This window comes from Typopeltis vanoorti, chromosome 14, assembly GCF_054136105.1.
Source record: "Typopeltis vanoorti isolate ZY-2024b chromosome 14, IOZ_Tvanoo_1.0, whole genome shotgun sequence".
NCBI lineage: Eukaryota > Metazoa > Arthropoda > Arachnida > Uropygi > Thelyphonidae > Typopeltis > Typopeltis vanoorti.
This window is the reverse complement of record NC_143562.1, coordinates 97,657,330-97,670,053: the sequence shown is the minus strand read 5'-3', so window position 1 is coordinate 97,670,053 and position 12,724 is coordinate 97,657,330. Positions and strand designations below refer to the sequence as shown.

The 12,724-nt window shown below is 33.1% G+C and overlaps 1 protein-coding gene across 4 annotated transcripts in view; it reads left to right on the top strand.

Annotated features, from left to right (window-relative positions):
- Positions 1-12,724, top strand: part of LOC150099794 (DNA polymerase kappa-like) — a 201,522-nt gene that overhangs the window by 62,113 nt on the left and 126,685 nt on the right. The gene's annotated exons all lie outside the window — the stretch shown is intronic.

Genomic DNA, 12,724 nt, shown 5'->3' with positions numbered 1-12,724 from the left:
ATGACAAGGTGCCAAGAGAGAAGCTATTCGATACACTACAGTTATATGGTGTCAATGGGGCATTATATCAAGCAATACTTAGTCTTTATTTGAGTTGTAAGTCAGCAGTTAGAATTGAAGTACAGGAAAATGGTTTAATGTTAAATCTGGTGTGAGACAATGATGTACATTATCCACTCTGTTATTCATTATCTATATGGATCACATTATGAAGGAAAGTGGTATTAAACATGATATCAGAATTGTAGATGTTAACGTCAACTCTTTGCTTTATGTGGACGATGTTATACTTCTAAATAAATCCGCTACAAGTTTGCAAGATTCCCTGACTGAATTGAATAACTGTTGTAATAGATATGGTATGAAGGTAAGCATTAAAAAGACATAGACAATGAAAATAGTTAGAGTCGTTGAAAATGTCAACTGCAGTGTGAACGGAGAACCTGTGGAACAAGTAAAACATTTCAGCTGCTTAGGCACGATTTTTAGTGAAGATGGTAAATTAAATAAATGGCATCAATGGCAATATCATATTAAAAATGAGGATATTAGGAAAGAACTTGACATTGTCAGCATCCAGGAATGCGTTAGCAGAGCTAATCTCAGATGGTATGGTCACTTAAATAGAATGGGAGAGGAAAGATTAGCAAAACAAGTGTTCTCTGCCAGGTTGGCAGGAAAACGACCCAGAGGAAGACCAAGATATAGGTGGATTGATACGGTACAAAGTGCCTTAGACGATAGAAATATAAGATCTGATAATGTTGGAGTCTTGACAAGTAACAGACTGATTTGGAGGAAAATTGTAGATAGGAAGTTAGTAATGATGTAATTTTTTCATGTAGTACTGTCATATCCTGTACACCCCTTGAGGGTACATGGCAGGAATTTGATGATGATGATGATGATGGTAAATTAAATATGAAATAGACAACAGAATCAACAAAGCTGGTATGGTCGGAAGTCAAATTGAATAAATTCATATGGAATAAGAGAGAAATTCGTCGGAACACTAAATTAGCTGTATACAAGACAGTATTCAAATCAGTTTTAACTTATGGATCTGAGAGCTGGGTTCAAAGTAAAACACTTGACCAAAGAGTAGAGACTGCAGAAATGAGAGTCCTGAGAAGGATTAGAGGCATGAACAGATGGCATCAATGGCAATATCATATTAAAAACGAGGATATTAGGAAACAACTTGACATTATCAGCATCTAAGAATGAGTTAGCAGAACTAATCTAAGGTGGTATGGTCACTTAAACAGAATGGGCAAGGAAAGATTAGCAAATCAAGTGTTCTCTGCCAGGTTGGCAGGAAAACGAACCAGATTAAGACCAAGATATAGGTGGATTGATACGGTACAAAGTGCCTTAGACAATAGAAATATAAGATCTAATAATGTTCGAGTCTTGACAAGTAACAGGCTGATTTGGAGGATGATTGTAGATAGAAAGTTAGTAATGATGTAAATTTTTCATGTAGTACAATCATATCCTGTACACCCCTTGAGGGTAAATGTCAGGAATTTGATGAAGTAGTAAAAAAGGTGTAACACCTTATTATTAATATACTCAGGATTGGAGCTACTTGTTGAAAGCTTTTTTCACTTGGTTATATATTAATGCCAAGAAATTATATTCTTGTTTAATCCTTTATCTAAGCAGAAGGAAACAAAGTTCGCATGTGAAGTATCTTCTCAACTAGGTTACTTGTATATAGGGGCCTTCACATTAATTTCATTGATCTCTATATACAAGTAGTCTAGTAGTGAAGATGCTTCACACATGAACTTTGGTTGCTTACACTAGGATAAAACAAGAATATAATTTTTTCTTGCTGGCTTTAATTTAATATGTCTAAAGTCTAGATGGCACATTGTAAATATAGCCAAGACTTACACATATTACTGCTGTGATAAGGAGCATAAGTATGGAGGAGATCATTGTACCACTTTATTAGTCAGACCACACATGGATCATTAGGTTAAAATTTGGTCACCTTGTTTCCAATGCAGTGTGGAAACACTGAAGAGTATCCTGAGATGAGTGACTAAAGCAATATCAAGTTTATGGAATGTTGATTATGAGCAGAGGTTGGTGAAATGTAAATTGCATAGTCTGATGGATAGTCAGAAAATAGGTGATGATGCGAAGAGACAGTGAGGGGATTTTACTGGATTATTACAGAAGATATGTTAAAAGGAATAGAAGAATAAGAGGCTGTCTCTGGAAGTCATGTGAAAGTTTAGGCGAGAAGGGAGTGAGGAGTAGATTTGTTTATATAGAACGTGGTGGTTGAGTGAAATGTAGGTGCTAAAATTTGGGTGCCTGGAGTGTGATTGAGTTTAAGGCTCTCTTGACACAATTGGTAACACCATGGACATTTGTTATAATAATGATAATAATCTAAATTAATTAAATGTTAATTTAAATTAATTTATATAGCTTGATGCAATTTATGTAAGTTATATTTATTATTATTATTATTATTATTACATGACACCTCCAGGGAGTCTAAAGATTCATCGAGGGATGGCACCTACTGTACAACTCTCTGTCTACACCATTCAATCCATCAACTACTACAATGAACTGCAACTACCATCATCATCTACACCAACGACATCTACCGCCACTAGTATTTTCACAGACAATCACAAACATTCATGCCCATGGTGGGATTCGAACCCACAGCCTTTTGGCTGGAGAGCAGGTACGCTAACTGCTCGGCCAACCATGCCTCGACCTAACATTTATAAAAGTTATTATTTCAGCATTTGACCACTGATCTATTTCATGAAGGAGGGTTATGGCATTAATCCTCAGCTACTTTGAAAAGAAAAGTGTTATAGACTAGATTCATGCTTTCATAGTTTTGAGGGTGAAACCAAACTACCAGCAAGTTGAATCATACTGGCTACCAATTCTCAACCTTAAACAGAGTAGCTTGTACTTCCTCATATTCATATTTTCTTACATTTCCTGCCATCCTTTTAACATTCAGTACATTCCTTTTAACATTCTGATAGTAATATCCATAACATATCCATTATTAATTAATTACAGATTAACTGACCTATCTGGAGTTCAAAACACAGTAAATTATCAACCATACCAGAGAGGGAGAAAGAGATGCAAAAATAATTGAAAGTGTAAGTGGGAGATTTATGTGTGAATTTGAAAACTTTTATATATATATTTTTCTCCCTACATTCTAAAAAGAAATAGTAACTGATGATATTGAAAGAAATAGGGTTACATAAGTCCTTCATAATGAAATTGGGTTTTTGGTAAAGAGTTAGCTGTTTTATAGGGAAGCATAATTCTGATCTACAAATTCTACAAATACCAAATAATATCCTAAAAGCTATCACAAGTATATATGAAAATAATCAAATACAAATAAGGTTAAATCATGAGCTAACATATACGAGAGAGATAAACCAAGGGGACAGGGATGTTCCCTCTTAGCAACTCTTTTTAATATTTACTTAAATGAAATAATAATAAAATGGAATAAAAATTTACATCAAGGTATTAAACTTTCTCCTGCAGTGAGCTTAAACACTCTCCTTTTTTCCGACGATCAAATAATAATTACAAATTCTGAAGATAACTTACAGAAAGCTATTTTAGATCTAAATGAGATAAATAAATAAATCTAAATAGCCAAAGATTATGGTATGATAAGATCAACAGAAAAATCAAAAACTATGGCCTTTAAAGGACAAGATCCAGCAAGAACTAAAATAGTAATAGATAACAAGATCTTAGAACAGGTGAATTCATTTAACTACCTAGGATGTATGATCACATATGAAAAAGATATAAACGTAAAAATTGCAAAATATTTAAAAATAACAGGTGTAATTAACTCTATATTTAATCAAACCTAGTTTAAAAACAAACCAGACTAAAAGTATACAATACATTAGCCCTACCAGTCTTAATGTATGGAAGCGAAATCTGGACAATAAAACAAAAAGACAAATAAAGATTAATAACAGCAGAAATGGACGTTCTATAGAAAAAAGAATTCAAGAGCATCAGTCATCGATTCAACACAACAAACCTGAGAAATCTGGATTTCAGCACGGATTAGAAACAAGCCACAACATACTTTGGTCCAAGACTCTCCTCCTACACAGATGTTGCCGAATTTGAACGTTTATTTAAAGAAAGTGTGGAGGCTTTATTTCAACGCCCTAACTTGAATCATAATTACTGTATATCTATATCAAAAATTTGGGAAAGTTTAATCAGGATAACACATCAATTTTTTTTTTTTTTTTTTTGTAAATTTCCTATGTTAGTCTAATGTTATTTAAGATTATTATATGAATTTCTGAATTAATATCTTTAATTATGACTTTAAAAATGCTTACTCTTCTAATACTTATAGATATGACATCACGCGGCTTGTTCTATGTGTGAATGATCAATTGTTCGTATTCCACTTTGTTTTTTAAAACTATTCCTATGTAGCCATTGAAGATGGTCTGTAATATTCAGACCGAAATATTTGGCCAATTAAACATTATTCTTGTGCAAACGTGTGTATATTTCTAAGCAGAAATGAAGTTTATGAGAAAAACTGCAAAGTATACCCTATTTGATCACAAAAGAAATGAAGATATGAAAGAATTAAACCAAGAACCAGTAATAGAAAAAATTAAAAAATATAAACATAAATGGATGGAACACGTTCAAAGAATGAAAACAGAAAGATTACCAAAACAAGCCTTAAAGTACAAGTCATTAGGAAAAAGAAAACCAGGACGTCCTCTTAAACAATTTAACGATGACTTCTAAGGAACAGACCATGCTAGGCTTAAATCCTTGATACGCATGATGATGGTGATGATTCTAATCTTGGAATAACATATTGTAGGAAAATTTAGTTTCAAGTTCTTTCATGAATAGTTCAATTATTTTAGCTTGCCACTGTTGTGATTATTTAAGAAATATACATCAATTCAGAGAAAAAACTTTTTACCCATGCTACTTGTATAAATGAAAAGGAATTATCCTAAATGATATTTTCTGCTGAAGAATTTTATATGTATACCCCTTGTGCAAATGATTTATTCAGTAGCATGCTGAAAACTGAAGAATTTGAAATAAGGTGAAATTTCAATTTTCAAGTGGTATCTTGAAAGAGTAAAAACCAGAATAAAGACAAGAAGACAGTAATTAGTAAACAGCTTTATTTTAACACTTGGATAAAATGGTGGAACTTCTTGATGAAATGCCATTTGTTATGTAATTCGAAACTTAAATTGAAACTGATGAAAAATTCTCTGGGAAGGAAACCCAAAACTAGTATTATGTGTCCACTTGATGGAATTAGAGGGGAGAAAAAAATAAAGAGGTGCATAAATATGCATGGCCAGCCAGAGGATGCAAGTCAGTTATTGACTACATTATCACAAATTTTAAATTATCTGAGTTAATCCTAGTTGTAAGAGTATATCGAGGCTTTTGAATTGAACTGATCATTTTTTGGCATTGGCAAAAATTTTGATTTAAACCAGAAATGGCTAAAAATAAATAAAGCGGAAAATAACTATCAACCGAGTTACAAAATTTCTTCATTACAAGATCCCCATACTAGACAACAGTATCAGAAATTCACTGATTTAAAAACGGAAGTCATACATAAATCAGATGATATAGAAGAATAATGGGAAAATCTCAAACAAATCCTGACAAAAGCGGCAACAGAAAGCTTAGGAATAAAGAGTAAATGGAATAGAAAAAGAAGACTACAGAACTGGGACAAAGAAATAGAAAAGATTATAAAAACAGAAAAGAGAGTTACCAGAAATGGCTCAATTCCAAGAGAGTAGAAGCAAAAATAGAGTACAAAAGAAACAGTGCAATTGAAAAATGAGAAGTAAGGAAAAAACAGAGAGAAATGGAACAAATTTGTAACTGAACAAGAAATGGATACAACTAAGTTGCAACCAAAAACCTATCAAATAATAAAATACATGAACAAAGAAATAAAAGAAAAAGTAAACAATAGAATTAGGAAAATGTGTAATTTATTATCAAAATCTCTTGACTGATTATAATAAAGAAGTAAAATTTTATACAACAAAGAATGCTCAAAGAGAAAATATTTGATTTCAGAACAACTAAAAAATACAATAAATAAGGTCAAAAATAGGAAAACACCAGGAGAAGACAGTATAAACATGGAGCTGTACAAAAATGTAGGTGAAAATTTTAATAAAAGGCTTCTGGATTTCTGGAAAGACTCCAAACTCTTGGGGAAAAAAAAGCACTGGTTATCCTAATTTATAAAAAAGGAAATAAAGATGACTGTAATAACTATAGCGGAATTAGTCTGTTAAATGCAGGGTGCAAAATATATGCAGGAATATTAAACGAGAAACTAAACAGTATTGTACAGGACAAACTACTAGAAGAACAAACTGGATTTTGAATTCTGAAGCTACTTTTACATACTCAATTTTCACTCTAAAAATATTAATTGAAAAGCAAAGAGAAGGAACATACATGGCCTTCATTGATTATGAAAAAGCCTTTTACATAGAAAGCCTTTTAAAAATGTTGTAGGCTTTTTTTCTCGTGAATGTCTAATTTGAGCCAAGAGATCAGGATGCTTAAGGGTCAAAGCTGTATAACTGAGAGGAGACCTCCACATAGCCTTTAAAGGAATGCAGAGAACTGACCAGAGCTTCTGACCTAACATCCAATCCAAACCTTCTCATGGTGCACCCTTTTGGGTAACAACCTGGATACCGAACAAATAAGGATGGGCTGGCAATTTGGGATTTAGCCAACCAAATTGTATTCTTATTGGCTTAAATCAATATACGAAATGATGGTACAACATTACAAAATTTCATGCTGGGTGGGGCGTCGCCCGGTTACATAAGGCCCCCGTTGTTTTCACCAGGGCGAACAGCGAAAATCCAGCTATTAGAACAAATCTGAAAGCACACCCCAACTCAACATCACCAGAGTTAAAGATCGGTACTGTCAACATAAGACTGAATGGCAAAGAAATGGAGCAAGCTGAGGAATTAGATAAGTACCAGATTGACATTATAGGGGTGACTGAAACAAAAAAAGACAAAAACTGGTGCGATCTTTCTGAGCAATAAATACAAAATGTTATATTCAGGAAATGACAATCATGGAAAAGAAGGCGTAGCCATAGTATTTAACACTAAATACGAGGCTAATCTTCTTGAATGGCAGGCTTAAGTAGAGTGATGTTGGCAGATATCAGAATGGGGAATTGGACAATGAGAATTATTTGTGCCTATGGTCCCACAGAAGGTTCTACTAAGGTAGAAGTGGAGGAATTTTTTGATGCTTTAGAAAATGCAACTGTCACAATGAAAAAGGAAAAGTTGGTCCTTATTGGGGATCTAAATTGCAGAGTAGGAAATGATTATCAGACATACAAAAATATTTTGGGAAAATTTGGAGAAAAGAGCAAAGCTAATAATAATGGTAAATACCTGTTGGATTTCTGCTCAGGACATGGATTGGTTATTACTAACACCATGTTCCAACATAAAAGTGTGCACAAATTCACATGGAGAGAAGAGGCAAGGAATAAGAAAAGTCTCATTGACTATGTTATTGTTGATACTGACGTTTTCTCCCTGGTGCAGGACACCAGAGTGTACAGAGTATTTGAAATTGGAAGTGATCACTATTTAGTCTTGAACAGGATAAAATTGAATTTCATATTAAAAAGAAAAACATGTAAGAAAGTTTTAAAGCAAATAAAAGTCAAGCAGCTCTCAGATGTGAACTGTAGACTAAAATACACAAAGATTATTGAAGAAAAAATGAAAGAGTTTGAGATCAGGAACCAAATGTTAGAGATTCAATGGCAAGCCTTGAAGAAAACCCTGATTGATTCAGCCAGAGAGGCATGTGGTGAGATTATCTACAAGGATAGAAAAATCAGAACGCCATGGTGGACACAGGAAGTTAAAGAGGTAGTGAAGGAAAAGAAGAAAGCATATCAAAAGTTCCTGGCAAATAAGTCAGCTTGTGTTCTGAGAGAATACAGAGACAAATGTAAGAAAGCTAAACACTGTGTAAAACTAGCTAAACAAAAGTCATGGGAGGACTTTGGCAAGAACATATAATAAATATCAATTAATAAATATGAATAAATATCAAGAAGGTGGCAAAATATTCTGGAGATGGTTGAAGAAGCTCAGAAATGGAGGAAAGAGTGCTGTAAAAGGAATTAGAGATGATAAAGGTGACTTGAAAGCAGAAGAAAAAGATATCCTTGAAGTATGGAGTAATTACTTTTGAAAAATTGCTAAATGAAACAAGCAGTGATAGCACAGTGGTAAAAAACACTCAACAGGCATACAGTCAGGAATACATATGCATACTTGAAGTAGAAAAAAAAAGCCATCAAAGGCCTTGAATTTGAAAAGGCAGCAGGAGTAGATGATATTTGACCAGAAATGCTTTAGTATGGTGATATAAAAGTCTTGCAGTTGCTTCACTGCATAGTTCAGAAAACCTGGATAGAGGGACGAATTCCCGATGATTGGAGTAGAGCTCTAATAGTACCCATATATAAAAAGGGAAATAAAACTGAATGTGAGAATTACAGAGGTATTTAACTACTGAGCGTTCCTGGCAAGATCTATGCAAGTGCACTTGAGAAACGGTTGAGAAGAATTGTGGAAGAAAAGCTTGGTAAAGAACAAACTGGATTCAGGCCAAATAGAGGCTGTCAGGATCAGATCTTCACTCTACGACAAATAGTTGAGAAAGCATGGGAATATAACAAAGATCTGTATTTAAGTTTTGTCGATCTGGAAAAGGCATATGACAAGGTGCCAAGAGAGAAGCCATTCAATACGCTACAGTTATATGGTGTCGATGGGGCATTATATCAAGCAATACTTAATCTTTATTTGAGTTGTAAATCAGCAGTTAGAATTGAAGGAAGTGCAGGAAGATGGTTTAATGTTACATCTGGTGTGAGACAAGGATGTGCATTATCCCCTCTGTTATTTATTATCTATATGGATCACATTATGAAGGAAAGTGGTATTAAACATGATTTCAGAATTGGAGATGTTAATGTCAGCTCTTTGCTTTATGCGGAAGATGTTATTCTTCTAAATAAATCTGCTACAAGTTTGCATGATTACCTGACTGAATTGAATAACTGTTGTAAAAGATATGGTATGAAGGTCAGCAATAAAAAGATAAAGACAATGAAAATAGTTAGAATCATTGAAAATGTCAACTGCAGTGTGAACGGAGAACCTGTGGAACAAGTAAAACATTTCAGCTGCTTAGGCACGATTTTTAGTGAAGATGGTAAATTAAATATGGAAATAGACAGTAAAATTAACAAAGCTGGTATGGTCGGAAGTCAAATTGAATAAATTCATATGTAATAAGAGAGAAATTAGTCGGAACACTAAATTAGTTGTATACAAGACAGTGTTCAAACCAGTTTTAATTTATGGGTCTGAGAGCTTGGTTCGAAGTAAAACATTTGACCAAAGAGTAGAGACTGCAGATATGAGAGTCTTGAAAAAGATTATAGGATTGAACAGATGACATCAATGGCAATATCATATTAAAAACGAGGATATTAGGAAAGATCTTGACATTATCAGCATCTAGGAATGTGTTAGCAGAGCTAATCTCGGGTGGTATGGTCACTTAAACAGAATGGGTGAGGAAAGATTAGCAAAACAAGTGTTCTCTGCCAGGTTGGCAGCAAAACGACCCAGAGGAAGAACCAAGATATAGGTGGGTTGATACAGTACAAAGTGCCTTAGATTATAGAAATATAAGATCTGATAATGTTGGAGTCTTGACAAGTAACAGGCTGATTTGGAGGAAAATTGTAGATAGGAAGTTAGTAATGATGTAAATTTTTCATGTAGTACTATCATACTTTCATGTACAACCTGTATTGAGGGTACATATCAGGAATTTGATGATGAGTTATTTAAAATATTAACTAATTAGAATATACCAAACCAGCTCTTACAGTCTATTGAAGAAATATATTCAGGAAATAAAATAGCAGTGAAATTGTAACAAATATCAGAATGGAAAGACATATCAAGAGGAGTATAGCAAGGATGTACTCTATCACTTCTGCTTTTCAATATACAGTTACACCCCAAGTTATGTAAGTAACGCATTCCGTAAACCTTTGCATGCGTCGAATTTGTAAATTACATACATACAATAAAATGTTCAATGGCTACTCATACTGCTGTCTTACATTAATTTTTTTTGCCATTAATCAGATATTTTTAATTTTTTAGGTGATTTTAAAAAAATTCAATTATGAATAAATTTATCAATTGCATTTGAATAATATACATACTGTAAATATGAAAGTTTTAAAAATACATAATATAAAAGAATATAAAAACAAACTGAAATATTCACTTTTCAAATAAAAAAATGTCTTGTGATGGCTAAGTTGGCTGTTCTAAAGAATGCTGTTCTATGGGAAGTTTTACTCCTTTCGATGTTGAAGGCTAAGAGTAGTCAGGGTCATCTGAGTTGTCATCTTGACTTTGTTGTGAATGGTATCTCACAAACATATCTAGAGTAGATTGTGTGGTCACATGCTTCTTGTCCTCGTAGTTGGCCTTGTAGCTAGACACTCAATGCTACCGCACCTTTCGTGCTTTCAAACAAAGCAAACTTTATCCTTCACTATTGTATTCACTGTTGAAATAGGTCGATTTATTTTCCGAGTTTTTGTTGATAGAATTTTCCCACCTTCATACATATGAATTATTTTCAACTTTTCTTCTAAAGTAATTGCAGACCTTCGTTTTTTAGATTTATTACCAGCACATTCAGTTTTGCTTTTGCATTCCATTTTAAGGGTAAAAAAACAGCAAAACTAGCAGTGATAACAAGTGACTGAGCTAACTGTGCGAGGCATCTACTGCGCAAAGCCGCAAATATGTTCATACAATGCTAGTAGATTGATTACGTAACTGCGAATTTACGTAAGTCACGTGTTACATAACTTGGGGTGTAACTGTATATATATATATATATATATATATATATATATATATATATATATATATATATATATATATATAAAATTATAACAATCTGGAAACAGCTTAATCCATTTGGTATACAAATAAACCAGAAATAAAGATAGATACACTATTATTCGCAGATGATCAAATTTTATTAGCTGCATCAGAAGATGGTTTACAGAGATCAGTAACATCATTAAATGAAATTTCAGAATGATATAATATGAGAATATCAAAAGTAAAGACAAAAATGATGGTTTTCAAAGGAGAAATCCCAATAAGTAAAATAATGATAGATAATAAATATTATCTAAATAGTAAATATTTTCCAATACTAGGATGTGATTTATCATACAAAGATGAAAAAGATATAGACATTAAAATATCAAATTTTGTTTAAGTAAACTGCATAATAAATAATATATTTAAGATCCTTGGTACAAATCAGACTATATAATGTTTTTTCTAAACCAACTTTATTATATCGAAGTGAAACATGGACTATGAAAAAGAATGATAAATGGATTCAAACAGTAAAAATGAAATTTCTCAGAAAAACAACCAGGTATACCAAGTGGGACCATAAAACAAATGTAAAATGTGCCAAATTTTACAATCCCTGAATATAAAACCAGTCAACTATTATATAAGTAAATATAAACAGAAATGGTTAGATCATCTAAATCGAATGGACAATAGCAGACTGTCAAAAATACCATACAGATATAAAATAAATGGAAAAAGAAGAATTGAAAGACCAAGAAAGTGATGGTATGAGACTGTAGCAGACCACTTGGCCTAAAATCCATAATAGCAAGAAGAAACAAAAATTCAAATGTTTATTTCATTGTTATTATCTGAATTGATCAGGTTTCTTTGTAAGAGTCACTGATAGAGAGAGAGAGAGAGAGAGAAAGAAATCGATGTATTTTTTTATTTCAGAACTCTTAAGATTTTGATGTTTAGAGTGACACTGTCAAATAAGTCATCATCATCATCAAATTCCTGCCATGTACCCTCAAGGGGTGTACAGGATATGACAGTACTACATGAAAAAATTACATCATTACTAACTTCCTATCTACAATTTTCCTCCAAATCAGTCTGTTACTTGTCAAGACTCCAACATTATCAGATCTTATATTTCTATCGTCTAAGGCACTTTGTACCGTATCAATCCACCTATATCTTGGTCTTCCTCTGGGTCGTTTTCCTGCAACCTGGCAGAGAACACTTGTTTTGCTAATCTTTCCTCTCCCATTCTATTTAAGTGACCATACCATCTGAGATTAGCTCTGCTAACGCATTCCTGGATGCTGACAATGTCAAGTTCTTTCCTAATATCCTCATTTTTAATATGATATTGCCATTGATGCCATCTGTTCACGCCTCTAATCTTTCTCAGGACTCTCATATCTGCGGTCTCTAGTCTTTGGTCAAGTGTTTTACTTCTGACCCAGCTCTCAGATCCATAAGTTAAAATTGGTTTGAACACAGTCTTGTATACAGCTAATTTAGTGTTCCGACTAATTTCTTTCTTATTCCATATGAATTTATTCAATTGACTTCCCACGATACCAGCTTTGCTGATTCTGTTGTCTATTTCTATATTTAGTTTACCATCTTCAGTAAAAATTGTGCCTAAGTAGCTGAAATGTTTTACT